Source organism: Pan troglodytes, chromosome 18 (genome assembly GCF_028858775.2).
Source record: "Pan troglodytes isolate AG18354 chromosome 18, NHGRI_mPanTro3-v2.0_pri, whole genome shotgun sequence".
NCBI classification, from domain to species: domain Eukaryota; kingdom Metazoa; phylum Chordata; class Mammalia; order Primates; family Hominidae; genus Pan; species Pan troglodytes.
In genome coordinates, this window is record NC_072416.2 from 22,866,608 (window position 1) to 22,878,620 (window position 12,013).

General features: G+C 43.0%; 1 long non-coding RNA gene across 1 annotated transcript in view; it reads right to left on the bottom strand.

Annotated features, from left to right (window-relative positions):
- Positions 1 to 11,776, bottom strand: part of LOC107968726 (uncharacterized) — a 44,229-nt gene extending 32,453 nt beyond the window's left edge. The window contains exon 1 of the long non-coding RNA XR_001710119.3: positions 11,693 to 11,776. This is a non-coding gene — a long non-coding RNA (uncharacterized LOC107968726). The remainder of the gene's footprint in view (positions 1 to 11,692) is intronic.
- Positions 11,777 to 12,013: the final 237 nt, after the last annotated feature.

Here is a 12,013-nt window from a genome sequence, read left to right on the forward strand (position 1 = left end):
TCTAGACCCATTTTCATTTCCTTTCATCCACCTCACTGCCTTTCACTTTTACCAGAGCTGTTCAAACCAAGGGTAAATAGCTGACTCATGGTGGGCCAGTTACATCTGTCTCTCTCCAATTTAAAATAGGGTCACAGAGACTGAGTCAGTTAGGTGGGGGAAGGTAGGGTTGCTGAACTGCAAAGGAGTGCGACCCATTGAGAGGAGTCCCAATGTGGAGTTGCCAGTGGAGTTTCCGTGATGGATATTGTGTAAGTGGATGTGTAAGCAAGGAAGCTGGTCTGCAATGAGAGGAAGAGGAAGCAGTTAGGATGAGAGGCAGATTTAACAGAACATGTGGTTCTGAAAAAGAGTGAGGTGAGAGAACACCCAAAAGATTATAGGTCTTTGAGATCAGCTTGTGCTCTCTACAATTGTGTCCATAGAACCAATCCTCTTTTAATTTAAGCTTCCTTGAGTGAGTTTCTCTTCTTGATAACCAAATGATCCCTGATCAAAGTACAACTACTGTTAACATACTGGAATGTTTTATTCTAGGCTTTTTTCCTTCTCCCCTCTTTCCTTCCTTTCATTCTTGTTTATAACCTTGGATGCAGAGAGCTGAATCTCTCATGCTTCTCATCACAGCACACCATTGCCACTGGTCTACGCAATGCCTTCTCATTTTATTTATCTCTACCCCATTCACTCCCAGTCCCTATTCCTAAACCCCTTCCCCATAGGCATCCACTCAAATGCTTTTGACATATATCCCTCATGCATGTTTACTTCTAAAATATGCAGTGCTGTTTTCTCCATGTATGTGATTTTGATATACTTACTTGGTGGTGTGTGATCAGTATCATTCGTTTCCTTCCTTTTTTTGTAATTAACACAATATTTTAAAGTTCTATTTCACTTGTTTTTAACTTAATACTATCGAGACAGGTAGGATTGCCGGTTTCCTGTTTTGATGTGGTTTAGCAAAAAAGAACAAAAGCCCCTTACTCAAGCTGTAGCTTACCTAACTTTCATCAGCAACAAAAGACCCAAGAAAGGAGATCAAGACCATCCTGGCTAACATGGTGAAACCTCGTCTCTACTGAAAATACAAAAAAAAAAATTAGCCGGGCGTGGTGGCGAGCACCTGTAGTCCCAGCTACTTGGGAGTCTGAGGCAGAGAATGGCAGGAACCCGGGAGACGGAGCTTGCAGTGAGATGAGATTGTGCCACTGCACTCCAGCCTGGGTGACAGAGCGAGACTCCATCGCAAAAAAAAAAGACCCAACAAGCTATGAACCACAAGATCCTGCTTTCGGGGCCTATGGACTTCCCTGGGGCCCGCATGTGCGGTTAGACTTAAACTTCAACTTGTAATTACCCCACTCTCATTTTAATGATAAAACTCACATGAAGGGGTGGAGATGTAAACTGCTAATGTCACATGTGATGTATGAAGAAGCATGTAAAGCCACTGTGCAGGTGCTAGAGAAAGCCTCCTACGCATGCCCTGACAAAACCTTCCCTATAGAAAGGCCCTATAAAACTCACCCATATACTACCCTCGGGGAAAAACTCACCCTTTCCCTTTTGCAGTACTGACTCCCCTTGTGCACAAGCTAAAATAAAGCTTTCTCTTTCTCTTTGCTGCTCTGTCTGGTGACCTCCCTTAATTTCTATCCTGGAAGACTGCAAGGACCCCTGCAGGATGCTGATGACACTATATAATGAGAGGAAATTTTGTTTATTTCAAGTCCAGATACCTAGCTTTCCAACACACACCTTTCTTTTAGAAACTCATATTGGAGAATAGCTTTAAAAATACCCAACGTTGTGATGTGGTCTTTTCCTTGAGCCATAAAAGAGACTTCTCTTAACTTTTTCTTCCCAGTTTTACTGAAGAAGATGACGGATTGAATTGACAGGATTCTGAGTCTGAGATTGACTGAATTCTCCTTTGCTCTGCTGCCCAGATGGAGAGCTGGCTATTTGGTGGGGATTTTAGGAGCTAAGTGACATGGCAGACTTTACCCAAGTATAGGAGTTCAGAGACAAAACTGGTGGATATGTTAATTATGACTCTTTTGATTGAAACAATAGAAACCTAAATGAAGTTAGCTTAAGCAAAAAAAAAAAAAAAAAAAAAAAAGAAAAAAAGACATTTACTGACTCATGTACCTTGATAGTCCATGGTGGAACAAGTGTCAAGAGTGGTGATATCCAAGGCTGAAAATGAACTGAAAGGGAATTGGGTACCTGTTTCTCTCCATCTCTTGGCTCTACTTTCCCTGTGTTGATTGCATTCTATAGTAAATTCTCCCCAAAGAGATGCAGGAAAGACCATGGGAAGCTTCAGGCTTACACTCTGTCTCCTTAGCAACCCCAGCAAACAGACGGCACTTCTTTCCCAATTCCAGCCACAGCCCCAAATTTGTTTCGATTAAGTTGGAATGGATCCCATGCCTTTCACTGAACCAGTCAGTATCATGGGCTTGCCTATGCCTGGGTCATGTGAATAGGTCTGGCTCCATCTGAGCATGTGGATGGAGAGCAAAAATGATACAAGGGTTCTATTACAAGGTAAAAAGGAAATGGATGATGGGCAGGCAATAACCAATAGATCTACACCAGCAGGGGCCAGGGACAATGCAAGAAAGTCCTTCAAGTGTCTATCTAGGGAGTTGGGAGAATAGAGACAAGACGTAACAGGTTCAAGCAGGTAAGCAGGGGGACCTCAATGTATATTAGTTACCATCCAGTACTGAGCCTGCCTGGGGAGTCCAAAGCCATCTTAAAGGTCAGGGTAAAAAGGAACCAGAAACTAGAGAATAAAGTGCAGTCTTTAGGATCAAACAATGCTGGATTCAAATCCAATACCACTGCTTCCTCACTGTTGGACTCAGGAAATCTCCTTTATCTTGTAAGCTACATTTTCCCCAATTGTAAAGTGGAGATTTCTATGTAAATACAAAACAGAGGTATAAAAACATGCAGTGCCTGGCCCACATGGACCCTCAGCTATTATGGTGATTTGCCTTTCCAATCACACCATTTATCACAATGTGTCTAAACTGTATATTTATACATGTATGCCCCTCATTCTATTGTGAGTACTTTAAAAGCTGTAGATAATTCATCTCTCTCTTGTTCATACTTAAAACATAGTACATGTTCAAGAAATATGAATTAGATCAACAAATTTTGTTCATTGGAGGTCTGGCTCAGCATGAATTCAGTGAGTGGCTAATGATAGAAATGACACAGAGAACACAATTCCTTGAGAAATTCCATCTTAATCTTGACCAGAGTGTCATATCTTCACGGTAATCCAAATCTAAATCCTACCCTGAACACACCTAAATGCCAAGTCCCTGAGGGCATTAACCAGTCCTTGAGGTGTACATACAGAAAGGTCAGCTAATAGTGAAACCAGGGAGGGTATAGATGTGAGTAACAGCATAAGCGGTATTTTATGAGCACACATATAGAGAGGAGGACTCTGTAAATTTAGCATGGCAAGATTTTAATAAATGAGGCCACTGGGATGTGTGGGCTTTATATATCATGCCCCGTATTTATATTCCTGTCAACTTTCTTCACTGAAGCACTATATTTATTACAGTCCATTTCACCATTTCTCACGAGATAGATGCTGTATCATGTCAAACAAAAATAAGTGAGGTGGGGGTGGGTCTGAAATAATGAAAAGGCTAGCAGAATATTTGGAGCAGAGGGCATGGAGGTGATTTGTGCTTGGCAAAACCATTCTCCTATTTCGCTCGAGCAAGTAAAAAAAATGTGAGGCTGGGAGTCCTGCTCTGTGTTGCTAGAAAAGTCACTCCAACCCCCACCTTCCAGTGTGGACCCAGAAAATGAGGGTGTAGTTTAATGTGTCAACTTGACCACTTTAAGGAGTATCCAGATAACTAGTAGAACATTATTTCTGGGTGTGTCTGTGAGGTTACATTTGAATCAGTAGACAGAGTGAAGGAGATCACCCTTATTAATGTGGATAGGCCTTATCCCATCTGTGGAGGGCCCAATAAAACAAACAGGTAGAAGAAAGGCAAATTCATTCTCTCTTTTGGAGCTGGGGGATCCATCTTCTTTTGCTTTTGGACATCAGAGCTTTTGGTCCACAGGTTTTCAGACTCCAAGACTTACACCAGTGGGCTCCCAGGTTCTCAGGCCTTTGAACTTAGACTGAATTATACCACCAGCTTGCCTGGTTCTCCAGTTTGCAGATGGCAGATCGTGGAACTTCTTGGACTCCATAATTGTGTGAACCAATCCCATAATAAATTCTTGCTTATGTATCTGTCTATAAGATACTTATTTATTATATATCCATTGGTTCTGTTTCTCTGGAGAGCCCTGACTAATGCGCCCTCTGATAAGCTGAGAAAATTAAGGGTGCTCTCGCTCCCCAACATGCTTACAACATTTTGCACCCAATTTCAGGACATTCCTGAAGCCCAGCTGGTCCAGCTTGAATCAGGTTATTGTCCTCCATACCATCAACTGTGGCCAACAGGCAAAGTCAAATTATAACTTGGTTTCTCTGATTACGGCCATATTAAGACAGTGGAGATTGGAGTGATGGTGGAAAAGTTTTTAGGATTAAAAGAAAGGGCTTTTGCTGGGAGGATAATACCCTAGGCATCAAATGTAAAGTGGTTTTGGTCAATGTCATTCTTCACCTATTACTCTCTCTCTTTTCCTGGCTCTTAAAAACGTCTTCTTATCATGGCTTCCAAGGTGTGTTGTGATTTGACCTCCCCATCAACTTCTGCACCAATACAGATATGCCTGTCCCACTGCTCAATTTGTTCTCTTAAGTTCTAAACGACCTGCAGGTCCCTAGACTTGTCATTGTCTCTCAAGCCTCTGGGCCTTCGTACATTATTGTCTCCCAGCCAGAAACACCTTTCTTTCTATCTTAACCTGCTGATTCTCAAAATAGCTAATGGATTGTCTCATTCAGAAAGCTTTCCCTGATCTTCCTCCCCCACCTCGACTTTCTCTACCAAGATGAGAAGTTGTTAGCTTTTCCTAAAGCATCTTGCATCTTGCTCATATTCTGTCTCTCCTCTCTCCTCTCTCTCTCTCTCATACACACACACAAACACACACACACACACACACACACACCCCGTACCTCCTTTGCATTGTAATTGCCTGTCTACTTGTCTGTCCTTCCTATTAGACTGTGAGCTTTTCGAGGTCAAAGACTGTCCTATATCTCTGTATCTTCGACACCTAACCCAGTACTCAACACATAAGAGCTCAATAATTGTTAGATGAAGGAAAGGTCTCCAGAGCTGAGCCCTTCACAGATCACAGGGGAAGGTTTGAAATGAGAATTCAGAAGTAGGCACCTAATGATGCAGGAATTATAGCCTTGTAATATTTAGTGGAAAATTTTCAACAAGAGCTTCTTTGGTTTCTAATTAGGGGAATTATGTTAATGAACCACCTTGCAAAATCCCTGATAATCATGTTCCAAATTTACCCCACTAGGTCTCATTTAGATGTAAAGGATAACAGAAACACTCTGGTAATGAAGATAATTTCTGGCCTCAATTAGCACGTGCTGCCCTTATTGCACCCTGAGGATCTCCTCTCAGCTGGACACAAAGAGCCAAGTCAGCAAACCGCAGCCTTGGGGCTTTTCCAAGTTCACTGTTACCTTCCATTGCACATTGGCTAAGTCTTCCCACTCAGCCTCACTATGTATTTAGCAATCATCTTTATGGTACTGACATTAAAGTCAAATATTGATTCTTTGACTCCATCTCAACAAATGTTCACTGAGTGATCCTATTGTCTGGGAAGATAGGAATAGAGTCATATAGAGGTGTCAGACATGGGCTTTGGCCTGCAAGGAGTTGGCACATGAAATATTAGCCAGAAATGAATGATGATAGGTACTGATGTTCAAATTTATTTATTCATTCTGTCTGTCTGTCATATAGGAGGCATCTATGTTAATCTGTTTAGTTTTAGTAAAATGTTCCTATTGTCTCCCAACCACGGTTGCTTAATTCAAAGTGGTCATTGTACTTTCTCAGGAAATGATGAAGAGGGCCAGTCTCTCTCTCCAAGTGTGGCATTGTAAGATGTATAACTCAGGAACTGTCACATTGAGAAAGAAGTGACAGATAAAAAGAAGCTAAGATGAAGATGGAGGGAGAGTCTGTCCTAGTTCTCCTTGTTCTTGAGGCCAGAGTGTCTCTGCCCCTTATGAGGTCTGATTGTTAACCACGTTTTAGGGACTACGTGAAGCAATAAATTGCCTAACTTTGTTCAAGGTGGTGATAATTTTTTCCTACTATTCTTTCTTCTTTGCTTTAATATACACCCCAGTTTTAGCTGTCTACATGGCTGCCCAATATAAAGTTTATATTTCTTTTCTTTTTTGTTGTTTTTTTTTTTCAGATGAAGTCTCACTCTGTCACCCAGGCTGGAGTGCAGTGGCGTGATCTTGGCTCACTGCAACCTCTGCTTCCCAGGTTCAAGCAAGAGACAGAGAGAGAGACAGAGAGACAGAGAGAGACAGAAAGGGTTTTTTGTTTTTGTTTTCTTTTGAGACGAAGTCTTGTTCTGTCGCCCAGGCTGGAGTGCAGTGGCACAATCTCAGCTCACTGCAACCTCCACCTCTTGGGTTCAAGCGAATGTCCTGCCCAGCCTCCCAAGTAGCTGAGACTACAGGCGCACAGGCCACGCCCGGCTAATTTTTGTACTTTTAATACAGCCAGGGTTTCACCATGTTGGCCAGGTGGGTCTCAAACTCCTGACCTCAGGTGATCCGCCCACCTCAGCCTCTCAAAGTGCTGGGATTGTAGGCATGAGCCACCGAGCCCAGCAGAATATATGTATATTAATTAATTACAAAAAGCTTTGTAATTACAATTGTGATAAATGTGATGAAGGAGTGAGTGCTCTGAGAACAAATATCCAAAGAAGCTGACTAACTCTGGACATAAAGTTTCCTTCAGTGAGAAGGCATTTGTTAAGCAAAGACAGTGGGCTAGGAGAGGAAACAGCCTATTGCAAAAGGCCTCAAGAAGAGAAAGAGCTTCTTCAACTTCAAGGCAGTTGAAGGAACAAAATCAAGGCATAAATATAAGGCTGGTGAGGGAGGGAAGAAAGTGGCCCAAGGTGATGTTGGAGGAGTTGGCAGAGTCCAGATGATGCGGGGCCACTTAAGTCAATGTTAGGTTTGGGCTTTATCATAAGAGCAGTGGGAAGCCATGGGAGGATACTGGGCATGATCATCTGTACATTTTAAAAATGCGACTCCAAATGTAGGGAAAAAAATAAATCGGGGCGGGGGGTGGTCAAGAGAGGATGTGGGGAAAACGGGAGATGCTGTGGCAGTGCGTCTGTCAAGAGATTGTCATGCCTTAGATTACGGTGGAAGTGGGGTACCTTAGCCTGAAGGGCTCAGGATTTTCTTCAGAGGTGTCAGATCCAAAGCTGTGCCTTTAATCCTTCTATGTTTGTCGTTGTCTGCCCCAACCCCCACCCCAGCATCCACTCGCTCCTCCCTTGCCCACCCCTGGTTTCAACAGCTTCCGCTCCCTGACCCGGCCAAGAGTCTCCAGGAAGCTAGACCCACCCCCAGTACAAGGAGCAAATTTGATTGGTCTGTGTCTGTTCTCACTCCCCAATCAAAAAACTGTTCCCAAGGAGCATGTGACCCCAATATAGCCAATAGGAAGTTACGGGAAATCTGCAAGGGACTTGTGGGAAAAGCTTAGGGCTCCTGAAGGAGAGTGAGAGGAAGTGATTTTTCTTATCCCCACACGTCTGTCATCTGAAAGTAAAGTAACACAAAACTGAGGATGACACCAGCCATAAGGATGACTGAGGGGAGAATCAAAAAGAACTTGGGTCCTTCATAGCATTGCTGAGTAGATAAACCACCCACTCCCGCAGCCCGCTTTCACTGGGACAAACTAGATGAGATGACACGTTTCCCAGTTGTTGAAGACAGTTTAAGTTCTGAATTATGTTAGCCACAGCTGAAGTAGTCATAACTGACACGTTCCCAAACACACACCAAGAAAAGCAACTGGGCACCCCCGGGGCTTTTCTTGGCCAAAGACCTGGATTCTTGCACTCAGGGCATTCGTTTTGCCTGCTCAGCTTGTCTGGAGGAGAGATGAAATAGAGAAAAGAGCTAAGAAAGATACAGATTTGATACATATTTGGTCTCTTTCTTCTTCCCCTACGGAAGCCTTGGATTTTCTCAAGGTCTCAGAATGCTCGGAGCTGAGCTGTGTTCAGAGACTTCTGGAGACTTAGGCAATCTCAGTGCTCCAGCCTCATGGGCATCCCCTTGTGGATCATTTGTTTATTATTAATTTAGCAACTGTTTTTGAGCATCCTTATGGGAAGTACAAACACATAGTCTTCCTGCTGATGTGTTTTGTTTCCTTACCTACAGCAGGCATCGCTAATCAATCGTTCTCTAAGTCCTGAGGATCCAGACTCAGTACTTTCAACCCCATCCTCCAGGCATTACCAATTGATCTGAGTTGAGTTTGGTGAAATCAACATGGCCCTCTTGACTACTACATGCCTAACCTTGTGCAAAGCACTTGCTTTAGTTTCCTGTGATTTCTGTAACAAATTGCCACAAACTGGGTGACTTAAAACAACGGAAATTTATTTTCTCACAGTGCTGGAGGCTAGAAGTCTGAAATGAAGGTGTCAGCAGGGCTTCATTCCCTCTGGAGGCTCCAGGGGTGAGACCATTCTTTGTTTCTTTCTGGTTATAGTATTTGCTGGCATTCCTTGACTTGTGACTACATCACATGATGTCCTCTTCTGTGTCTCTCTCCTCTGTGTGTCTACCTTATAAGGATACATGTGATTGTATTTAGAGCCCACCCAGATAATCCAGGATTAACTTCTCCTCTAAAGATCCTTAACTTCATCACATATTTTGCACATAAGAAAAATTACCTCATTACATATGAGGTAATGTCCACAGATTCTGGGAATTAGGACATGAACATATCTTTTGGGGAGCCACTGTTCAGCCATTATAGCACTAGAGATACAAAGGTGAATAAGCAATGACCTGTTTGTAAAGAGTTTGTGGACTGATGGGCAACTGGCAACCACAAGACTGTGCTAAGAAAGAGGAAGATAAAAGTAATGTGGAAGCACCAAGGTACAACACTTATCCTATCCTTGGTGGGTGGCAGGTGGTCATGAAAGGCTTCCTGAAAGAGTCGGCAGCTTTGTTATAGTAGTTTACCCTTCATATTGTTTGCGTATTTATAAAGCTTAGTATTCTCTCTCTCTCTTTTTGAGACAGAGTTTCGCTTCTGTTGCCCAGGCTGGAGTACAGTGGCATAATCTCAGCTCACTGCAACCTCCAACTCCTGGGTTCAAGTGATTCTCCTGCCTCAGCCTCCCAAGTAGCTGGGATTACAGGCGCCCACCACCATACCTGGCTAATTTTTGTATTTTTAGTAGAGATGGGGTTTCACCACATTGGCCAGGCTGGTCTTGAACTCCTGACCTTAGGAGATCCACCCACCTTAGCCTCCCAAAGTGCTGATTACAGGTGTGAGCCACCGAGCCTGGCCTATAAAGCTTAATATCCTCTAAGCAACCAATGAACATTTGACTTCCACTGTTGTGATTTGAAGATAATGTCTTAGTCCTTGGGGGCTATGATAATAATACCCTAGAATTGGTGGCTTATAAACAAATGAAATTTATTTCTCACAGTTCTCTGGAGGCTGGGAATTCCAAGATCAGGGCACCAGCTGATTTGGTGTCTGTTAAGGGCCTACTTTCTGGTTCATAGATGAAGATCCTCTCATTGTAACCTCACATGACAGAAGAGGCAAGGGAGTACTCTAAGGGGTCTTTTAGAAGGGCACTAATCTTATTCAGTCATAATTTTAAAAAATGTGATTCCAGATGTCAATAAAGATTGGATTGGGGGAGAAGGGTCAAGAGAGTTTGTGGGGAAAACAGAAGAGACTATGGCTCTGCCCTTAGGACTTAATCTCTTCCCAGAGGCCCTACATACTAATACCATCTCCTTGGGGGTTAGGATTTCAACGTACGAATTTTGGGGGGACACAAACATTCATACTATACAAGATATTATAGCAGCACTTAATGAGCAAATAGAAATATACTCCCCTCCCACAATTAAAGGAGTAGGCTAGTTAGTGAGGCCAAGAGAATATGCTTGCTGTTCAGAAATGCTGAGCTTTGCAGAAGGCAGCTAAAGTCCTTGTTACAAACCCTTTCTGACATGAGTTTCATGTGCCTGGCTCTGTTTCTGCATAGCTATCTAAGCATCATTCCCTGCACAGAGGCTTGCTGATGCCTGCCTTGGTCCAAGTGCCATGGACTTGACGTCAGCTCCCTCATCACCTACAGAACATGTGGAGCAAGCAAAGGCAGAGGTGAGGTCTACACACCCCCAAAGATGTAGGAAAAAGATGAATTGGAAGAGAGCAAGAGAAAGTGACTCAAAACAGAAGAGGCGGTCAAAGGTGATGAAGCGACGAAAAGGAAGAAAGAAAAGAGAATTGGCATTCGATGGAAAGTTGCAAAGAGAAGTCTTGAACACTGTGGCCTCATTTGTCTTTTAGAGATGCTTACTTGAGGAGATATATCAGTCAGGACTCTTTGGGAAATAAAACAATCGCTTTTCAAACAGAGTGAAGCAGAAAGGGAGAATTTATTGGCCCCTGTAAATGAAAGGTCCAAATTTTCCCTTCAGGCCTGCCTAGATTCAGGGATCTAAATAATGTCATTTAGATGTAAATCTAATCCTTCCCTTCCTCTCTGGGATATGATTTTCTTCTGTGTTGCTTTATTCTGGTGGGCCTCTGCAGATCCAAATTTATAATCTCTCAGTTTAGCAACCTCAATCAGAAGAAAAGCATTTCTTGCCCAGTATTTCCATCAAAAGCCTCAAGTCTGAAACTTATTGGTCCAATATGGGTTACGTGCCCAGATCTGAAACTTGAGGATGTCGTGGAGATGTAGTATTGTCCTTGGCCATATCTGGGGAAAGTGGATGTCAGTTAAAAGTGAACCTCTCCTCTTTATACCTCCCTCCACCCCCAAACCATCTAAAAGTGGGAGAACCATGGTTCTTCAGGGAAAAAAAATAAAGAACTATTTATTGCCAGGAAGGGAAGGAGGTACCAGTAATGCAAACAAGAAAACAAACCAACAAAAACAAACAAAAAACTGGTATCTAAACAAAAAGCAATAATAATTGCTAGTATTACTCTAAATCCAATTGCAATGATTATATTAGACTTCACAGGTGTTATTTCACTAAATACTCAGAATAGGTGAATGAAATAGACATAAATTGTGCCCATTTTATAGATGGGGAAATTGAGGCTAAGTGAAATGAAATTTTTTTCAAGGTCACATGGATTTATATCCGTATCAGTCTGACCTCAGGGCTTGTGTTCCTCCAGAGCACACCTCCTCTCTTGCCAATGACTTACATCGTCTATCTTGCTGTGCCTCAGTGTCCTCACTTGTAAAATGGACATCATAGTACCTTTCTCATTGGGTTATTGTGAGTGTTAGATGGTAAGTGCTAAATAAACATTAGCTATTCCTATTGGTGGTGGCTGGGCTCCTGAATGTGCCCCCCTGGGAAGCTATTCAGGGAAGCCAGTCTGATAAAGCACCCACAATTGTGTCTCACCCTGGTGGTTCCCAAGAGGAATGGGGGATGACTCTTGCAGGCAGATTCCAGGTCTTCTTGTCCTATGCAGGGCTTCCATTATTAAAGGATTCTGTGGAAGCGATCAGCTCATGGAATTCTGAGAACTCCACCTCTCTGTTCTAAAAGACCCATTGTCCAACTCAGAGGTGGGGCCACTTGGACACTAAGGAATGCCAAAGAGGCAAGCAGGCCCCCAGTTATCCAGGGAAGTACTGGATTCCATTCCTATTCTCTCAGTCTTCCTTTTCCTTCTCCTCCTCCTTGCCCACCAGGGAGGCAGCTGGCTGTGCTAGAGATTGG